Genomic DNA, 10,097 nt, shown 5'->3' with positions numbered 1-10,097 from the left:
TGACAGCCCTAGATAGATCATCCAGACAACAAATCAACAAGGAGATCCAGAACCAAAACCTGATGCTTAATCAAATGTACTTAATAGATACCTACAGATTATTTCACCCAACAACCACAGAATATACATTCTGCTCATCACCACATGGAACATACTCCAAGATCGATCACGTCCTTGGTCATAAATCAAGCATAAACAAATTCCATAAGGTTGAAATCTTGCCCTGCACATTCTCAGGCCACAGTGGAATAAAAATGAATATCAACAGAAACAACATGTCTCCAAAGCCCACAAGGACATGGACAATAAACAGCAAGATGCTGAACAACTGCGGAGTCAACACTGAAAACAAAACAGAAATTAAAAGATTCCTGGAAACAAATGAAAATGAAGAAACATCATACCAAAACCTCTGGGATGCCATGAAAACAATTCTAAGAGGGGAATTTATCTCTCTATGAGCACACATCAAGAAAATGGAAAGATTCTAAGTGGAAAGCCTAACAAATCACCTAAGGGAGCTGGAAAGAGAAGACCATGAAAACCCCAAATTTAGCAGAAGAATCCAAATCACAAAAATAAGAGCCCAAATACAGGACATAGAAAAATAAATATCCTAGAAAACATTAACAAAACCAAAAGCTGGTTCTTTGAAATGATTAGCAAGATTGCTGGACCCCTAATCAGAATGACCAAGAAAAAGAGATAAAAAGGCCAAATTAACACAATCACAAACACAAAAGATCAAATCACAACTGACTCTGAAGAAATGCAAAAGACTATCAGAGATTACTATATACACCTGTATGGAAACAAACTTCATAACCTAGATGAAATGGAGGACTTTGTGACATCACACAACCTCCCCAGGTTGAAACAAGAAGACATTGAGACATTAAACGGACCAATAACAACCTAGGAAATTGCCTCTGTTATATGAAAACTACCTACATAAAAAAGCCCTGAACTGGATGGCTTTCCAGCAGAATTCCTCAAAATTTACAAGGAGGAGCTGATATCAATCCTACTGAAAGTATTCCAGGCAATTGAGCAAGATGGAATTCTCCCCAAATCATTTTAAGAAGTTAACATCAAACTCTACCCAAACCAGGTAAAGATCCAACAAAAAAAGAAAATTACAGATCAATATCCCTTGTGAACATAGATACAAAAATTCTCAAAAATATTCTAGCAAATTGGATCCAAGAACACATCTCAAAAATCATCCACCATGACCAAGTAGGCTTCATCCCCAGGGAGCAGTACTGATTCAACATTCACAAGACCATAAATGTCATTAAATATATCAACAGATGTGAAAACAAGAACCACGTGATTATCTCATAAGGTGAAGAAAAAGCTTTTGATAAAATCCAGTATCCCTTCTTGATAAAAACCCTGAAACACCTAGGTATAGAAGAAACATAACTCAAAATAGTGTCATCTATGATAAACTCAAAGCTAACATTTTGTAATATGGACAGAAACTGGAAACATTTTTCCTGAAAACTGGAATAAGACAAGGCTGTCCACTCTCACCTTTCTTGTTCAACATTGTGTTTGAAGTCCTAGCTCAGTCAATTAGACAAGAGAAGGAAATAAGGGGTATCCAAATAGGAAAAGAAGAAGTCAAGTTATCCCTCTTTGCTGATGATATGAAACCTTGAAAATCCAAGAGAATCTATCAAAAACCTGCTTGCACTGATAAAGGACTTTGGCACAGTCTCAGGGTACAAAATAAATGTGCAAAAGACAGTTGCGTTCCTATACACCAACAACAAGCAGGCAGAGATCCAAATAAAAAGCACAATCCCATTCACAATAGCCACAAAGAAATACCTGGGCATCTTCCTAACCAGAGAGGTGAAAGAACTTTACAATGAGAGCTACAAAACAGTGCTCAAAGAAATCCAAGAAGACACAAACAATTGGAAAAATATTCCATTCTCATGGATAGGAAGAATCGACATAATTAAAATGCCCATCCTACCAAAGGTAATCTACAGATTCAATGCAATACCCATTACGTTACCAGCGTCATTCTTATCAGACCTGGAAATGACAATACAGAAATTCATATGGAAACATAAATGACCACTAATAATCAAAACAATCCTTAGCCTTAGCAAAAGAAGCAAGGCAGTAGGTATCAGAATTCCAGACTTCAAACTTGACTATAAGGCTACAGAAATCAAAACAGCATGGCATTTACAGGAACAGGCACGTAGTCCAATGGAACAGGATAGAGATTCCGGAAGCAAAGCCTCAATTCCTCAACCAATTCATCTTTGACAAAGCCTCCAACAACAACCACTGGGGAGAGGAGAACCTATTCAGTAAATTGTGCTGGGAAAACTAACTGACCACAAGCAGAAGATTGAAACAGGACTCCTACCTATCATAGACAAAAATTAACTCTAAGTGGATCAAAGACCTAAACGCAAAATCTCAAACTAGAAGAATCTTAAAAAGCGTGGAAGACACCGTTATGGAAATTGGAACTGGCAACCAGCTCCTATTCAGAACCCTAAAGGCCAATACCTTAAGAAATAAGACAGGTGGGACCTCATCAAACTACGACCTTCTGCAAAGCAAAGGAAACCATCAAGAGAGCAGGGAGACTTCCCAGAGAATGGGAAAAAAATATTTGCCAGCTGTATATCTCACAAAGGCCTAACTTCTAGGATCTACAAGGAACTCAAACACGCTGAAATAAAAAAAAAGCCCCATTAAAAAGTGGACAAAAGACATGAATAGACACATCTCAAAAGAAGATATACGGGCAGCCAACAGACACATGAAAAAGTACTAAACTTCACTCATCATCAGAGAAATGAAAAAAAAAACCACACTGTGATAACACCTAAGCCCGGTAAGAATGTCCATCATTAATAAAACAAATAACAGCCGACCTTGGTGGCTCAGCCTGTAATCCCGTGCTTTGGGAGGCTGAGGTGAGTGGATTGCCTGAGCCCGCAGGTTTGAGACTCGCTGGGCAACCTGGCGAGACTTCATCTCTACAATAAATCAAAAAATTAGCCGGGCATGGTAGACCGTGCCTGTAGTTCCAGCTACTTGGAAGCCTGAGGTGGAAGGATCGCCGGAGCCCAGCAGGTCAAGGCTTTGGTGGCTGGAAGTGGCCACTGCACTCCAGTCTGGGTGACAGAGTGAAACTCCAACTAAAAAATAAATAAATAAATAAATAAAAATAAATCAACAAAGACAAAAGCTAGTAAGGATGCATAGAAAAAGGAACACTTCTACACTGCTGGTGGGAATGCAAACTAGTGCAGCCTCTTTGGAAGACAGTGTGGTACTTTCTGAAAAAAGTAGAAATTGACCTTCCATGTCACCCAACAATTCTCCTATTGGGAATATACCCGGAGGATTCTCAAATCATTCCACAAAAAGATACCCACACGTATGTCTGTTGCAGCTCTATTCACAATAGCAAAAACATGGAACCAACCATGTTGCCCATCGAAGCTGGACTGGATTAAAAAAATGTGCAAATACACAGTGGAATGTTATGAAGCTATAATGAAAGACAAACATAAGGAGTTTGCAGCAACTTGGATGGATTTGGAGTAGAGAATACTCAGTGATTATCACAGAAACAAAGAACAGAGTACCGTATGTTCTCACTCATAAGTGGACTTTGAACAATTATAATAGTATAAGAAAGGGATTGGCAGTAGTGAGAAACTGTCAGGGGAGGGGGAGGGATTGACAGTTGAGGGTAACTACTAGGGGAGGGAGCGGCATACCTCATCAACAAGCGTGCCTGCTTAATCAACTTTTGTATACCTAACCCTGAATTGTACCCACATCTTTATATTTAAAAAATCCAAGAGTCTTTCCATTTATTGGAAGTTTTGGTAATGACATTAGGATGCTGAGACAAAATAATTTTCCAGAAAAGAAATGGAGCCCTTCGTGAGCCTGGTAAGGGAGCACAAGACGCCTCATAATGATGTAGCAAATTTTCTCAGCCAAGCAGTGAGCAAGGTGAGAAAAAGGGCCCTACACAGTCCCGTCTGTGAATTAGGTTCATGTGTGTGAGGAAGGATTGAAGTAAGCAACCTGAGTGCTTTTCTTGATGTTCATCTGTCTCTTGCTGGGAAAAAAATATAAGGGAGTCCACAAAGCTGTTGCTGAAGGACGACACTGAAGGATGAATCCAGAACACTGGAATTTTATGTAGTTCACCTGTGAGCACACAAGAGGTTGATAGAGATGAATGGACAATGTGCCTTGTTAGTGCTTTGCTTACCAGCATGGAGGTTCCCACCTTCTCAGCACTCCTTAATCCCTCCCTCCACCTATATTCAATTTCATCAGCCTTAAAGACTGAGCTAAATATGAATGGGTATTTGAGAGCAGGAGTAACTCAAATTTTTATGGCTATGTTGGATACAGGCATCCAATGCACCTTCCTGTGCTATCTCCTGGGGTGCACAGGGTGTTCTAGGTACAGAGGTTGGAACTAGAGTGGTTGCGTGGACAGAATATAGTAAGTTCTTGATCTTGGGCACTCTCCAAATGCTGGCACACATGAAGGGGAGAAGGCAGCCTAGACCTTATATCATAACACGCCAAAAGAGAAAACATCTTCTGTTCAAATCCTCTTCATACTAAGCAGTCTTTTATGAACCCATGTGTCCCCATGCTGCTGCTCACGGGATGGTCGAATCCTAATGTGTACGTTAATGCTAAGAGTGCTTCATGGCTCTCTGTATAATAAATCATGTTTGCTTGGGTGTCATATCAACAATGAGAGTTAAATAAATATGAGTATTAATGAGCATTAAGTGGCAATAAAGTTTCTTTTATTACAGGAACTATTCATATAGTCAATGAATTCTAAGCACAAGACCACTAGTATTTATTTCACTTTTACATCATCCCTGCAAAGTAGGCAAAAGTGAAGCCAGGTCCTGCTGCTTTGATTGATGGCGAAAACAGGAGAGAATGTGGGAGTAGCCAGGCAATGGGGATCAGTTAGGAAACCAGCATGCACTGTAAGGCACTGATATAATTACGTTTTCCTCCTCTGATCAGCAAGTTACAGAGTTCAGCAGGGTGTAGCTTTTACACCTTGTGACCCAAAGATCCAGAAATTATGTGAGAACCCAGCCCAACTTCCTCTTTTGGAAGCACACTTAAGTGTTTGGCACATATTATCTGGTGTATGCAGGAGTGCTATGCAGCTGTTTATTAAGGGCCTACTCCGTGCCAAGCACTGTATTAAGCAGCAGCTTGCAGTCTTAGATTGACTTAATCTTGGGGATAACTCAAAGATGGAGGAACTCATTATTCCCATTTTATACATGAGGAAACTTCCACTTAGGCAGGATCCGTGAATATACAGGATGACATGGCTGGAGATTGCTAAACTGGTATCTCAAAGACAAGCAATCTTTTTTTTTCCCCTTTTTAAAAAATTTAAAGATGTGGGTTAGGTAAACAAATGTTGATTATGCAGGTACCCTTGTTGATGAGATGTGCCCCTCCCTCCCCTAGCAGATTCCCTCAACTGCCAATCCCACCCACCCTCCCTTGAGCGTTTCCCACTACTGCCAATCCCTTTTTTATAGTATTATAATTGTTCAAGGTCCTCTTATGAGTGAGAACATATGGTTCTCTATTCTTTGTTTCTTTGATAGATCACTGAGTATGATCAACCCTAAATCCATCCAAGTGCAACAAAGTCCATATGCTGGTACTGCTTTATGGCTGTGTAATATTCCATTGCGTATATGTACTACATTTTTTTATCCAGTCCAACTTCGATGGGCAGCATGGTTGGTTCCATGTTTTTGCTATTGTGAATAGAGCTGCAACAAACATGCGTGTGCGGGTACCTTTTTTGTAGAATGATTTGAGTTCCTCTGGGTATATATCCCATAGGGGAATTGCTCGGTCATATGGAAGGCCAATTTCCAATTCTTTCAGCAATCGCCACACTGTCTTCCAAAGAAGTTGCACTAGTTTTCATTCCCACCATCATTGTAGAAGCGGTCCTTTTTCTCCACATCTTTGCCAGCATCTGTAAAGACAAGCAATCTAATCTAGAACTTCAAATGAGCTAGGATGTCACTTAGTAGCTGTCTGTATATAGGCTAGAGGCATCAGATATGGAGTACCTTACTTGGCAATCATGAAGAAGGAGTGAGATTGCTGCACTTGATGAGACACACACTTTTTATTTGATACAGCCCGTGAAAATGTTCACAAGACTTACATATGCTTTGAGACCACCACTCAGAACAAAATTTATGCAAAATATTGTACTTAATAATATATTTTACTTATAAAATATTATATTTAAATAACATATTTTACTTCAAAAAACACGTACCCAGTCACTGATAACTCTATGCAGCTCTACAAGGTATGTCATCATGAGACAGCTTAGGTGTTTTGTTATAGTATTATAATTCTAAGAATGACATGAATGACTGTATTGGTAGCAAAATATGCTTATATAAAAATCCAATTATGAATATTTAATAATTAACTATTGCTTGAATACATGTCTATGGCAAGAATATACATACATATACATATATATACATACACACATTCTGTACTATGTGTATGTTATATGTAATTTCAATATGTACAATATATATTATGTTACAATACTACTGCACCTTCTGTGGCTGTTGTGAACTTCATTCCCACCAGCTCCAATCCAATGTGCTGGCAATCAGGTACTCAAGAGTGGCAACAAGGAAAACATATGGGGACAAGCCCAAGACTTGGACACAGTGTACCTTCCACAGGAAGTACCCACATGACTCGGGAAGCTGCATCTCTGCTCTTGCTGAGAGGGTGCAAGTCTTTCTCCTGTGCCTATCAACGATCCGATGTCTTCGTTTCCTGGTTTTGGTGAGTGCTATGATTTGGATGTGGTTTGTCCTCAACAAAACTCACGTTGAAATTTGATTATCACTGTGGCAGAGTTGGGAGTTGGGGCCTGAGTGGGAGATTTTGGATCATGGGTGTAGATCGCTTATGGAGAGAGCAATGCCCTCCAGCACTGGGAAGTTCTCACTCATTATTTCCCTCAGGAGCAAGTAGTTATAAAGAATCTGGCTTCCTATACGAGCAGCCAACGGATTTATGAGAGAATGCTCAGCCTCACTAGTCATCAAAGAAATGCAAATTACAACTACACTGAGATACCACCTAACTCCAGTCAGGATAGCCATCATCAATAACTCAAAAAACAACAGATACTGGAGAGGATGTGGTGAAAAGGGAATACTTCTACACTGCTGGTGGAAGTGTAAACTAGTACAGCCTCTGTGGAAAACAGCGTGGCATTCCCTAAAAGTTCTAAAAATTGACTTTCCATATGACCCCACAGTCCCCCTCCTGGGAATATACCTGGAAGAACTTGATTGATTCAACTGCCAGGACCAGGAAAATGTCTATGAAAGAGTTGCACCAAATGAATATTTAAAGTCATTTTATCTCTATTAAAAGATACCTGAACACATAAGTTTATTGCAGCATTGTTCACAATAGCAAGAACATGGAACTAACTGTGCTGCCTATCAAAAGAGGACTGAATAAAAGAATGTGGTACAAATACATGATGGTATATTATGCAGCCATAAAGAAGAACAAAATCATGAACTTTGCAGCAACCTAGATGGAATTAGTTAATAATACTGAGTGATCTTTCACAGAAACAAAGAACTGAGTATCACATGTTCTCACTCATAAGTGGACCTTGAACAACTACTGTAATACTATAAGAAAAGGATTGGCAGTAGCAGGAAACTGCAGAGGTTTGGGGGGATGGGGAAGTGCAATCGACAGTAGTGAGAAACTGCCTGGGGAAGGGTGGAGGGCACACCTCATCAACAAGGGTACTTGCATAATGAATATTTGTAAACCTAACCCTAAATTGAACCCCACATCTTTAAAATAAAAAATTTAAAAGTTAAAAAAAAGAATCTGGCTTCCTCACTTTTTCTCCCTCTTGCTTTCTGCCTTGGCACATACCCACTTTCCTCCCACTGTAAGCCACGAATGGAAGCAGCATGAGGCCCTCCACAGAAGTCAAGCAGATATCAGTGTCATACTTCCTGTACTCCCCAGGCTGCAGAACCATGCACCACATAAACCCTTTTTCTTTATAGAATTTTCAGTCTCAGATACTGTTATAGCAGTACAAAAAAGGAGACATTGAATTTTGCTCCAATCAGCACAGTTTGATTCGCCAGTTGGCCTGGGCTTCTCAAGACAATCCTACCCACTGTTTCTCTAGGGACAGTTCCTCGCTGGTCACTAAGCAACCTTGGTGACTCCATAGACTTTGGAATGTCATGGTGTCCTCTTGGCCATGATTAGCCCTGGGCTTAGATGTACATACAGTAGAAACCTGGTCACCTTAATGATTGAACCATTTTCTTGAGGAAACTCTAACTTTTCCCTTGACTTTTTATTGTAGGGAAAATAAACAAAAACAGAAATGTGTTCTTCAATGGTAAACTTGGTCCTTTTTCAAGAACGCCACTCCAGGATTTGTGAGTCTAGCCTGCACTGGGCATTGAGTGCTTCTACAACTCTTTGTAGGTTTGGGTTTCTGATAGACTTCCATCATGTCTTGTCCAGCAGGAGGTCAATTGTCTCTCCTCTCTGTAATGAAATGTAATGAAATGATGTTTTTCATTCACATATTCATTTAAGCTTTCATGTTTGCTATTCTTCAGGCTGCTTGTGGAGTCTTTTTTAAACTAGGTATTGTATCTGCTGATCCTTCATAAGTTAAATAAGACATCTTCATGTGTTTTTTCTATATAAATGTCACGATTTTATTGTTTGAAAATTATCTTTTAAGCATTTTTTTAGGTTAAATTGATATGCCCTATTGATTCAACAACCAGGACCAAGTAAAGGTCTATGACAGAGGTGTACCAAATGAATATTTAAAGCCTGATTGTGTCTTTTGGGGGGCCTACTGGGTGGTGATGCTGAAGTACCAGTGGAAGCTCGTTGACTTTGCTTTCTTAGTTTCAATTTTCCACTCTATTAATACTAATTTAGTGTATCTCTACATTTACAGCTGAAAAGATAGCCTCCATTTTGGCAACAGTGGCTTAACGTTTTTTTAAAAATTACTTTTATTGAGAAAAAACTTATATAACATAAAATTCAATATGTTAATCATGTTAAAGTTTACACTCCAGTGCTTTTTTCCACGTATTCACATCGTTTTACAGTTGTTGCTTTTAGGTAATTCTAGAACAATATAATCACCCCAAGAAGAAATCACATGCCCATTAAGTTGCCACTACCTATTATCCCCAACCCTGGCAAATGTTAATCTACTTTCTGTTTCTATGGATTTGCCTATTCTGGACATTTTGTACAAATAGATTCATAAAGTACGTGGCCTTCTATGTCTGGAGTTTTTCATCAAGCATAATGTCTTCAGCATCCTTCCATGTTGTAGCACATAGTATCTTCTCCCTTTTTATGGCTTAAATAATACTCCATTTTATGAATATACCGCATTTGTTTATTTATTTCTCCACTAATGAGCATTTGAATTGTTTCCAATTTTTGGTTATAATGCATAATGCTTCCATGAACTTTTATACACAAATTTTTCTGTGAACATGTTTTCATATCTGTTGGGTATATCCTTAGGAGTGGAAGTGCTGGGCCATTTGGTAACTCTATGACAATCTTTGGATGAACTACCAAAATATTTCAAATGGTTGCATCAATTTACCATCCCACTAGCACTGCATGAGACTTCACTCATCTCCACATCCTCATCTTACTTCCCCCCCCAGGTCCTCACTGCCTTTTCCCAGTCTCAGGATCTCAGAGTCTTGGGAACCTGGGTCTTCACTATCCTGCTTCTGCCTTTCAGAAGCCCAAGTCTCATTGCTACACGTTTACCTCTCCCAGAGCTGTGCTTTCATGCCCTTCTCCTTTCCAACCCTCTCCACTTACAAGTGTTACCTGTTTTCGTTTTTTTTTTTTTTTTTTCTTGGCTATTTAAAAAAATTTTTTGTAGAGATGAGCTCTCACTATATTGCCCAGGCTGGTCTTGAATCCTGGGGCAAGCA

Source organism: Carlito syrichta, unplaced genomic scaffold (genome assembly GCF_000164805.1).
Source record: "Carlito syrichta isolate Samal-C Ts95f unplaced genomic scaffold, Tarsius_syrichta-2.0.1 Scaffold287134, whole genome shotgun sequence".
Classification (NCBI taxonomy): domain Eukaryota; kingdom Metazoa; phylum Chordata; class Mammalia; order Primates; family Tarsiidae; genus Carlito; species Carlito syrichta.
The sequence above is the reverse complement of the archived record's forward strand: the minus strand, read 5'-3'. Positions refer to the sequence as shown.